Consider the following 11723-nt stretch of genomic DNA (forward strand, 5'->3'; position numbering starts at 1 on the left):
CTGCTTATGGCATAGGGTTTTATTTTTGGGGGGTGTAATGAAAATGTTCCAGAAATAATGTTGATGGTTGCACAATCTTTTGCAATATACTAAGAATCACTGAATCATACTTTAAAATGGTGAATTTTATAGTATGCAAATTGTCTTGAAATAAATAATTACCATAGTTCAAGAAAACAAATGACATAGCAGGTTGGAAAATGGACCAAATAGAAATTCTAGAATTGAAAAAAACAATCATAAGAATTAAAACTACTAGGTAGTGAATAAATAGCAGAATAGAGACAGCTTAAAGGACAATTTGCATACTGGAAGATAATGTAGAAAAAATATCCTCCATGAATGATAGAGAGAAAAATGATGGAATATGGGAAGATAGGATAAAAACATAAAGGATAGGCCGGGCGCGGTGGCTCACGCCTGTAATCCTAGCTCTGGGAGGCCGAGGCGGGTGGATCGCTCGAGGTCAGGAGTTCGAGACCAGCCTGAGCAAGAGTGAGACCTCGTCTCTACTAAAAATAGAAAGAAATTATCTGGCCAACTAAAAATATATATACAAAAAAATTAGCCGGGCATGGTGGCTCATGCCTGTAGTCCCAGCTACTCGGGAGGCTGAGGCAGTAGGATCGCTTAAGCCCAGGAGTTTGAGGTTGCTGTGAGCTAGGCTGATGCCACGGCACTCACTCTAGCCCGGGTAACAAAGTGAGACTCTGTCTCAAAAAAAAAAAAAAAAAACATAAAGGATAGAGTTAAAAGTTCTGACACAAATTTAATTGGAGTCCCAGAAAGAGAAGAGAGAGAGAGAGAAAAGAGTGGAAGCAATAGTTGAAGAGATTATGCCTAAACATTCTCCATAACCGAAACAGATTCAAGCCATAGATTCATGACCTCCAAACAAACTCCAAGCAAAGTAACAAAATCCCACCCAGATATATAATGAAACTGCTTAAAAACCAAAGATATGAAGAAAAAAATCTCAAGAACAGATCAGGAGCAATATCAGATTACTATCAAAGGGGCAACTATTTGACTGACTGTTAACTTCTTGAGAAATAAGAGAAACTAGACAACAAGGAAAGGGTATCTTCAGAGAGCTCAAGGAAAATAATGACCAAACTATAATTATGGCCCCATGTAAATTTTATTTCAAGAAAGAAGGAAATAAGATATTTTCAGTTAAAGAAATCACCGGCACAACAGTATTTTTAGGATAACAAAGCATATTCTTTGGGAGAAAGAATAAAATACCGGATGGAAAGTTATAGTAACACAAAAAAATGACTAGTGATAAGATCATTAGTGAAATAGAAGATGGACATGAAGAAATTACTCAGAATGCAAAACTGTGAGAAAAAGATGAAAAATATAAAAGAGCAACTAAGTGATATAGGGACAGAATGACAATGTCTAATATATGTTTAATTGTAGTCCCCAAAGAAAATATTTGAGAAAATGGAAAAGAGATAATATTTGAACAGATAGTTTGAAGACAGAGTTTTACAGAACTGGTGGAAAATGATTCGGGAGCACACTGTAGGAAATGTGTGAAGTAAAGATCTTAAGACAGACAGAATAAAAAGACAGATTATAAATAAAACTGACTGAGAATTTCAACATTTAACATTTAGGGACTCTAGAAGAGAGTGAATTATTTCTTGAGGAATGTAAACGAATTATAACTGTTGATACCAGTTGTATTCCCAGGTACATTTTGTTTGGAATAAAGTTGAAACAGACATTTCCAGACAACCCCAAACTTATATTTTATTACCAATAGGCCTTAAGTAAAGAAATTTCTAAAGAGAAATGAATATCTGAAATGTAGGATGAAATGATGTTCAAAGAAATTGTTAAACTCGTAGACAAATTTAAATTAGCATTGATTGTTTAAAACAATAATAGCAACAACTAATTGTGTGGTTAAAATAAATAGCAAAAAAGAACCAAAATAATAATATGTAAGGCTGAAGGGATGGATGATTGTAATTAAATACGTCCAAGAAATCCTTCATTGTTTTGGAATAAGAGAGAGATATTAAATATTGTTAGATTTTAGGTAAAGAATGCATGTCGAAATTTTAAGTCCATAAAAAAGTAGAACTAGGATGTTTAACTTCCAAAGCAGCAGACGGATAAAACTGAGCAAAAAACAATCAGTATGACTAAAAAATTTATAATGCACATTAAGTTATAATGTACATGAAGCTACAATGAAGCCAGTAATACGTTCTTCTTTCATACTCAAAATCTGGTCTTCATTTTAATAACTCTAATCATTAATACATGGTGTTTTACAGTGTATAATTTTTGAGCTTTTAAACTAATTTTACAATAGCATACACATTGTCAGCTTCTCTTTGATCCTAATAATTGAATGAAAATATTTGAATGATTATTGATATGAATTTAACTGATTTCTATTTGTAGAACCTGATGATACTGATGAATAAATAGCATTAATTAACTGTTTACAAAGTTTCTCTTCTGCAAATAGTGGATGCATTAAAAGCTATTGCTGCACTTTCATATGTTCATGGGCAATCTTGGAACTGAAAATGAACATATTTAGTTTAAAAAAAAACCAGTCTTTTGTTGTATAGGAAAGTCATGCTTCATAAGCTGTTATGTGAACACATTTTCTGCAACTGCATATACTAAATTGTTTTCTTCCGGTAGTCTTAAGATAATTAATTTTTGAGGTTGATGGTGATGTTTCTTTAGCAGATTTGTATCTTCTGGTTTTCTTGTGTTAGTGATACAGTACAAATCTCATGGTGGGTAGGAAATGTTGAATATTTTGTGCAAAATACTTTTTGTCACTTACTTTCTTGGAAACTAAAAAATCCAATATTTCATTTCACTTTCATTTTTAGCTTACTGATGCTAAAACTTATTTCAAAATTTCAAAAATTGGGAAACAATAAATAAATACCATAGAGTTGCATGACTTAATAATGGCACAATCAAGAGAACAGACTACTTACTCTCTAGTCAGTCTCTAAAAGGACAGCTCTCGTTCTAGTTCCTACATGTTCATCATATTCATAGCCTATGACTTTCGATGCTCTCCCCGGGGGCCCCGTCTGTTACGGAAAGCCTCTCTGTGCAGGACTGTGGAGGTTTGTTTATCTCGCAGACCGGGGCAACACAGACTGCTCCTCCCTCCAACACCACCGGGGCCAGACGGTGACGGCTGCCTCTTGCCACTTATGTTCCGGAAACATAGCGAGCACCCTGCACGCCGACCTTGGAAGGGAAACGTTAGATTTCTTAAGTCCGAGGGTGGGGGGAAAGAGAAAAGGTTATGTTAGTTGTCTTTGAATTTAAATTAGGTTTCAGGTTGAAACTATTAATTCCCCATCATTCTCACACTCTCCTAGATGAGACATGGCAGAAAAGACCAAACCCACCAAAGTGAAATTTGTCAATCCTCTTTAGGTTAGACCTGAAACTAGCACAGTGTCATTTCTGTGAAACTCCATGGGTCACAGCAGTGAAAGACTGGCCCAGGTTCACAGGGAAGGGACAACATGTTAACTTTTAATGGGAAAAATGCCAAAGAATCTGTGGCCATCTTTAGTAAGTCACATGTGGTCACAGTGGGCTCAGGTGAACATCTGGATGTGGCTACGCAGCCACTCGCTTGCTGCTAAAGCAAACAGTATCAACTGTCCATTCTTTCTCAAGGTTGGCAACGTGAATTCACACGGCAAGTTTCATCACAGTGTTCATCTCTTACCTGTTAGTCGATTAGGCAAGTAACTATTAGCATCACCCCTGTGCAAAACACTGGCACTGTGCTAATTGCCATGCAGTAAAAAATATGAACCAAAAGCCCCAACCCTTCAAGAGCCAAGAATCTATTGAGAAGTTGATCGTGCTTAAATAAGCACCGGAAAGGAAGGGCTGGTGTTCATAGGGAGGTTTGCCAGTCGGCACCTATTCACGAGCATGTGCAGACATGCTACGATCACAGGACACTGATCATTAAAACAGTCTAAGATTCAGACATAAGCATCAAGCCCATTAAACATTTCATTTCCTTCATTGTTAATATTCCAAGGCATTTGGCTGTGGTAATATTATTTACTAACTGACCACCCAATTTTGGGACTAGCTAATGTTTTTATTTTAAAACATTTTATTTATTCTTAAAACTAAAGTCTTCTATAACTTTAGAGGGAAGAAAACATAATGTGTGAAATGTGGCATTAATAAAGATGGGCTGACAGATCTGAAAGAACAAATGGATTGTCTGAACAGATAAAGCCACTTGTGTGCCAGACACGTGGAATTTTAGAGATTTCTCCCACAAGTCCAGTGTGCACGCACACGCACACACACACACACACACACATACACACACACAGAAAAAGCTGTAGGTGTTCCCACTGAGACTGTGGCTTGTGACTATTCTTATATGCAAAAAATGACAGACCTCAAAAACAAGTGGTGGAAAAAGCACGTTATCTGTACTGAAAACAATGGTGTCCTGTATGCAGCTAACAGCCCTCGAGAAAGAAATCTCTAAATAAGCATTAACTTTAAATCTGTAAAGAGTTATGACATCCCCTGCCCCAAGAAATGCAACTAAAATCTGAAAACAGTGTAGGATGGGACTAGAAGGGAAAGGAAAAGGGACACTACTAAATGAATTATACCTCAGGAAAGTTAAGGTTGCAAGCCACCATCTCAAATGTTAGCAAAAGATGAACTGACAATTCATTCTGGAATTTCTAATAATGATACCACCAGAAGTCCCCTCCAGATAAATTCTCGAAGGTCACCCATGCTGACGGACTTGAAGGAATACTAAGTGAATGTGTTAGGTAACTGTGTGTGCTACACTGGAATGGATAGGACAGGGTAGAACTCAGCATCAAACACGCCCCACATCGGAGCTTGGGTTCAAAAGAACATGTACATCAGGCAGGTCTGAGTGGAGGCGGGGTGGACACAGAGAGGTGTCGTAGGTAGGTTTGCCTGGAAAAGAACTCAGAAATGGAAGTGTGTGTGCAGGAGTTTATTTAGGGGTGGGTGGGGTGCTGCTCCTCTCCTTTCACCTGTCAGGAAGTGGGGAGAGCAGGACTGGCAGACAGGGAAGTGGAATGGAGAGGCTATTGCAACGGAGTTCTCAGTTGACCCAAGGGAAAGTGAGAGGTGGGTGGTCCTTCAGAGCTGTCCCACAATGGGGCCAGGTTTTGAAAAGTAATAACTTGTTTTTTATTTCGGAGGGGATGTTTTGATATGCCCCATACTATTAGACTCCTAAAACCTTAACTTAGATATAGTGTACCCCCCAAATTTTGTACAGTTTATTTCCCACTTTATACAGTATGTCTAGAGTCCTCCAACGTACATGCTGCTTCTTAAAATGGAATATTTAAAAGAAAATAATGTATAGAGCACTAGCTGTCTTTTAACAATGATCCCTGGAAGGAGTCACTCAACACTTCTGCTTCCTTCTCATGGGCTGGGACGCAGTCATACGGCCATGTCCAGAAGGCTGAGAAATGCACTCTTCATTCTAGGCGGCCAAGTGCGCAGGTGACAATCGGGATTTCTGTTACTCCAGTGGACAAGGCGGAGGGTGGATAGAGGAGGACCACCTGCCATCTCTGCCATAAACGTTGCCTCCATTGACACATGAAACCGAGGTCAAACAACTGGATAGTTACCGTTATTGAACGAAAGGTAACTGTACTACATTTTGACGAGGTAAAACTACTCTCCAGTAGATGAGGTAGGATGGGCCTGTGAGACCCACCAAGCAGCAACCCTGGTGAGATAAGACGGACAGATCTGGGGTCAGGCGGGCAGGGGCACAAGGCCCTGTGTGGAGGAGCAGCATCAACCTGCGTGTCGTGTTGTCTGTGTGGAACCAAGTGTGGGAAATGTGAGCCTAAAGGAAGGAGTCCGAGACGTCAAATGTGCAAGGAGTCTCCCGGGTCTCTGGCCCGGTTATCGCCTCCTCCCCCGGTGGGCTTCCACCGGAACTTTTTAGTTTGGTGAACTGACTTTTCTTTCAAATGGAGACAAAGGTTAAACTTGTGACTCAGTGTTGCGATAACGTGATCTCTCAAAGACTTTTGCTCCCAAGACAAATTTGTCACAATGACATATCACTGGTGAGATTCCATGTTCTTTCACTCTCCAGGAGACAAGGGAGTTATTCTCTAAGACGGATTGATTCACCTGTCCAGACAGCTTCCCCACGGGAATCTGGTTCTCCCAAGCACGGCACTAATAATTATCCAGGCCACCAGTCTGCTCAAGTTACTTACAGCTGCAAAGTACAAAAGTCACGGGCTGGGGAGGAACGAAAATTGCCCTTGTGTAGATTGTCTAACACGCATAGAAAGCAACGGATTGAAAGATAATACCTGCCTACGTACGGAAAGAGATTGATTTGGGGATTACAGAATACTGAGATTAATCTCAAAATTATGTATTGTGCATTCTGAAAAAAATTTTATGTATTGTGAAGTAATTTTAAAATGCAATTAATTATTTTTTTAGTCATGTGGATAAAGTCCCATGCTTTAAATTTGACTTTTTCAGTTGCTTCATACAATACTAACTTAATTCAAAGGTATTTCATCTCAAAGGTCAGTTATTAATATGAAGCATGCTTTTCTCCGACGCAGTCAGTCAACTCAAAAAACTTGCGGTAGTGTTAACGTCGTTATTAAGATAGTCATTTGATAACGTTTTTCAGTTTTGCCACAAGGTGGCAGCACATGCCAGGGTGCCTACTGACAGTCACAGCCGTGTGCGTGCAGGGTTCACGCACCCTCTCGGTCTTGGACACATAAAGGATGACTCAAAGGCGAAACGTGTACCTTCTAGAAGGTAAGCAGTTTACATTACTGCTTATTTTGTTGCCCATGTTCTTAAGTTCAAGACTGAAACATTATTTTCACCTCATAATATCAGATCTCAATTTGTTCTTTTATAAATTAAGCAATCTGGTGAAAAAACTCTTTAGTTTCAGGCCAGCGGGAGAAAACATCCTTAGCCATAAATCTTGTTTGGTCTTTCTTCTACTCTGCTGACTCCCGAGAGCAATGAGCTCAAGTTGCTGTTCGCTCTAAGCTCCGTCCCCCCCGGGTCCGCCCTGCCCCCATTCCCGTCGCTGCCCGCTCATTTCAGCGACCCCGGCCGTGATCGCTCTGTGGGAAATAACGACGCCCCTTCGTTCCTCCGGCATCTCTCCCCCTTATTCTGATTTACTACTGCCAGTCTGCCATACACTTACTTGCTTATTTGTTTGTTGTTGTTTGGCTCCAATGATATGCAGCCCCCACAAGCCAGGACTGTGTCACGTTCCTGCACTAGGTAGGTGTTCCCTAAACATGCGTTGAACGTTTGGCCGTGAAGGCCGGAACAAGTAACTGTAGCAAGGTGGGAGGTGTATTTAAACAGGACAAATGTAAATGAAAGCCCCCTAACCTCAGAATGGAAAGGGCCCACTAGTGAGGGCCCTCATGCTGTTTTGGAGACTTTGTCAATATGGCTAGTCAATATTTGGTCAATATGGAGAATAAAATCATTTTTACTCATATCCCAACATAGATATGAAGCTCTGGTTAGATAAATTAGGCAATTATGGACTAATAAAATTCTTTTTTTTTTTTTTTTGAGACAGAGTCTCGCTCTGTTGCCCGGGCTAGAGTGAGTGCCGTGGCGTCAGCCCAGCTCACAGCAACCTCAAACTCCTGGCCTTAAGCGATCCTCCTGCCTCAGCCTCCCCAGTAGCTGGGACTACAGGCATGCGCCACCATGCCCAGCTAATTTTTTTCTATATATATTTTAGTTGGCCAGATAATTTCTTTCTATTTTTAGTAGAGATGGGGTCTCGCTCTTGCTCAGGCTGGTCTCGAACTCCTGACCTCGAGCGATCCACCCACCTTGGCCTCCTTGAGTGCTAGGATTACAGGCGTGAGCCACCACGCTCGGCCAAAATTCTTTTTCTAATTTGAAATGAGCTGAGATCACATGGAAGGAAGCTAGTTCCTTCCCTTCAGTAGCAGCCATGATTTTCTAACCTCCAACCAACATTCCTAACCTCTAATCAAGGTTTCACAAGAAAACTCCCAAGGACTCTCTTTTCTTTCCTAATCACATATAACATTTCTTGCTTCAGGTTCTTCTGTAAGGCATTTTCCTGAGACTTACTGGTTTTTATTAGATGTACTAGTGAAGCAGAGCAAATGTACAACACACACAAAAAGAGATTAACACAGGGACGAACTCCTAACCCACATTTCTCTTCATCAAGAACTTATATAAATGTGATGGGAAAATATTTTAAGAAATTAATCCATATGCTATCTCCCACTTTATGATATCACTGTCTACTGAAAAATATGGAAACTCAAAGAAAGAATGCCAATTGTTTCAGAAGTAGTCTACAGGAAAAGACAATCATGCCACTTTTCTGTTTAGCTATTATGATCAAGGAACACCACCATCTATGAAATTAAACAAAAATTAATGAAGACATGGCATGATTAGAAAGAACAAGCTTATATTTCTGTTCATAGGCTAGATAAAATAATTCTGACCTGGAACAGAAGAGAAAGAATTATTAATAGAGAATTTACTAGCTAAATCTCAAATAGAACATATCATCATTGAATTACATCACACTCTTGTCTCATTCTAACTCTTTAGCACTTTGAAGCATTCACATCATCTTTTCACTATTAAATGTCTTGACCAATTCGGAATCAATTAGATCAAAGTGATTTGGAGATTAAGTGCACGAATATCCATGTCATCTTGGACAACTCATTTTATAATATTTAGTTTCAATTTTCTTACATGGAAATTAAGTAGACTTATCCTTAGGCCAAATGTGTATATATCACTGCAAGAAAATATGCATATATACTAGATTCATCTCCAATATTCTGTTTCTACTTCTGCTTCTTTATTCTTTACTAGCCTGTAACGTGCTCTCGATGCCGCCTTTCACCAGTCTACACTGTCGTCTCCATCATCTTGCTGTGTCCAGATCCTGACCACTATTCTTCACTACTGTCACCTGGGTTCAAGATACTCTCATCCCCGGAGCAGATTAGCAGAACAACTTCCTAACTAGTTCCCCAACTCCGTCCTTGTCCTAATAGTCTATTTTGAGTCCAGCATCCTGAATGATCGTGTTAAAATGCAAGTGTGACCTTATCACTCTTCTGCTCCCAAACACCAATGGTTTCACATCTCACTCAAAAATGGTGAAAGCCCTAAAAATGGCCCCAGTGCCCTACGACATATGTGCCTGCATCTTACTTCTCTGATCTCATTTCACATTGATTCTCTCCACCCTACCCTGCTGCAGCCTGGCCACTTTCCCCTCTCCTCTCTCACGGTTCTCCTCTTTCCCATGCTGGGCTCACTGCTGTCCCGCAAGCGTACCATTCAGGCTGTGGCAGCCTGGAATGCTCTTTCTCTAGACAGCTGCTCTGACGAGACCCTCATCTTCAGGTTGATGCTCAATTTTTACCTTTTCACAGAGGCCTTCTTGGACCACCCTATTTAAAATATTAATCATGCCCAACACAACTCTTCCCATTCTCTGCTTCATTTTTCTATAATTCATGTCCATGCTATCATGTAACATATTTTGCTTGTTAACTTTGCTTATTGTCTTTCTTCCTGGACTAGAACATAATAAGTTCCATAAAGGTAAATTGTGACTTTTGCTTTCTTTATTAAAAAAAATTAATGGAAATTTTATTCAAAGGAGTAAAAATCACTTACATGTCATATTCATTCATCATGATATCATTTCAGTGAGACTAGACAGGTATTGGCTTTTTTCATAGATACTGTATTTTATCTCTTTTATAATAATTAGAATAAAAAGAATATCCCCAGGAATGAGGATATGTAAATATATTATAAAATGTTTGCTTGTGCTTAATATTAATGCTTGTATGTGTATATGCATATTTATATACAGATGTAAAAATATTTACTTGCAAATATATTTTAAGTGGCTTTAACAAGTAAAATCATAGCATGAGAAACACGCAGCAAAGTACAAAGAATACGCTATAAAGAACAGACAAATAACATTGTCTGTGTTATTGCACCAGCCTCCTGAATTCCATCCTTTCTGCCAGTTTCTACCTTAGCAATTAATTCCGCACATTTCTTCTAGAGTAAGTTCTCTAATATGACCACTTCACTGCCCTGCTTCAACCACTTCAATGAAGTTTTGCTTTTCTATTAGCTTTTACAAATATTTAAATATTTTAGGGAGACAGTTTTGCTTGCTTTTTTTAAATTTCAGAATATGACAGGGGCACACACATTTTGATGACATGATTTGCTTTTGTGCAGTTTGAGCCAAAGTTATACATGTGCCCATCACCAAGATAGTGTGCATTGTACCCATGAGGTGTGAATCTACCCATCCCTCCTCCCCCTCCCACCTGCTTGGTTTCCGTTGAGTTTTACAACTATATGTGCACGTGGGTGTTGTATTAAACTGGAACTAACTGATCAGCACCCATGTGCACATATAGTAGTAAAATTCACTTTTGCTTTCTTAACAGAGCACTTGTGATCACAAAAAAAGGACTGATATGCCTCTGCTTCCCTCATGTTCAAAGGATATTCACAAATAGAACATTACACATCCCCGTGTACAGTTGCACTTACAACATTTTATTATAAATAATTGTATGTATATGTCTTTCTGACTAGTTGTGAGTTACTTGCAGTTTTATCTTATTTCATTTCTATTTCTATCCCTGTCATGTGCCTAAGGGTGACAGAGATTTGGTAAATGTTTTGACTAAAAGGAACCATATAAAAACACCTACATTCATAATACATGCTAGAATGTAACAGTGGCACTAACAAACATACCAGAACTTATACATTTAAGGCTTTTTTTTAATATTGAAAGAAGTCTCCCTTGGAAGCCAGAAATATTCTCATAATTTGCCTTGTGGTTTTTTTCTTTAACTCCTTCTTTGTTATTGCCTCAATGTCTGACCAATTAAAAAATATTGTCAATAATGTTAAATCATCCTTTCAACCTAGATTCATTTTGGGGAAAATTCAATTTAAAGCTAAGTTTAGTGAATAAAGTAGGTATTATTTGGAGTTCAAAAGGAATTGTGATAATAGTGTAAGATTTATTTTCTCTTGTGTAACTCGTAAACTGGCTTTGATTATAAGTTTCAAAAAGACATTTCAGTAATGATGGGTGGGTAATAATAGTCTTTCAAAGGAAACCATGTGCTAAAAAAACACCTTATTTGGAAGTATGGAATCGATTATTATTTTTAAAAGTTAGTAGCAGTATTTTAGGCACATTTTAAAACAGTCTTATTTTTTTCCAAAAAGGCAAAGTGAAATCGCTATTAGACATTCTGCAATATCAAGGGAAGACGTGCCGAAAATAATACACACTGGAAAAAGTAGTCTTGTCAGAACTTTTACTGAGGTACTGAAGATGAGTCTTAACCACGTATCCAAGTCATTTCTTGCTGGTGTGCGCTACCTGATGGTGCCACAGATGAGAAAGCAGTGACTATTGCATTCAGTATATTTCCTGGACTTAGGTAACAAGGAAACCCAACATAACTTTTGATTTTGCTTAGATTACTGTACTTGAACTTGTTCTTTCAACACTCATTCATTTAACAGATAAAACACTTTGCTGGGAGGGAAACAGTAAGATCTTATGTACAGTATTAATTATC

The sequence above is a fragment of the Lemur catta genome, chromosome 12 (assembly GCF_020740605.2).
Source record: "Lemur catta isolate mLemCat1 chromosome 12, mLemCat1.pri, whole genome shotgun sequence".
In the NCBI taxonomy this organism is placed as follows: domain Eukaryota; kingdom Metazoa; phylum Chordata; class Mammalia; order Primates; family Lemuridae; genus Lemur; species Lemur catta.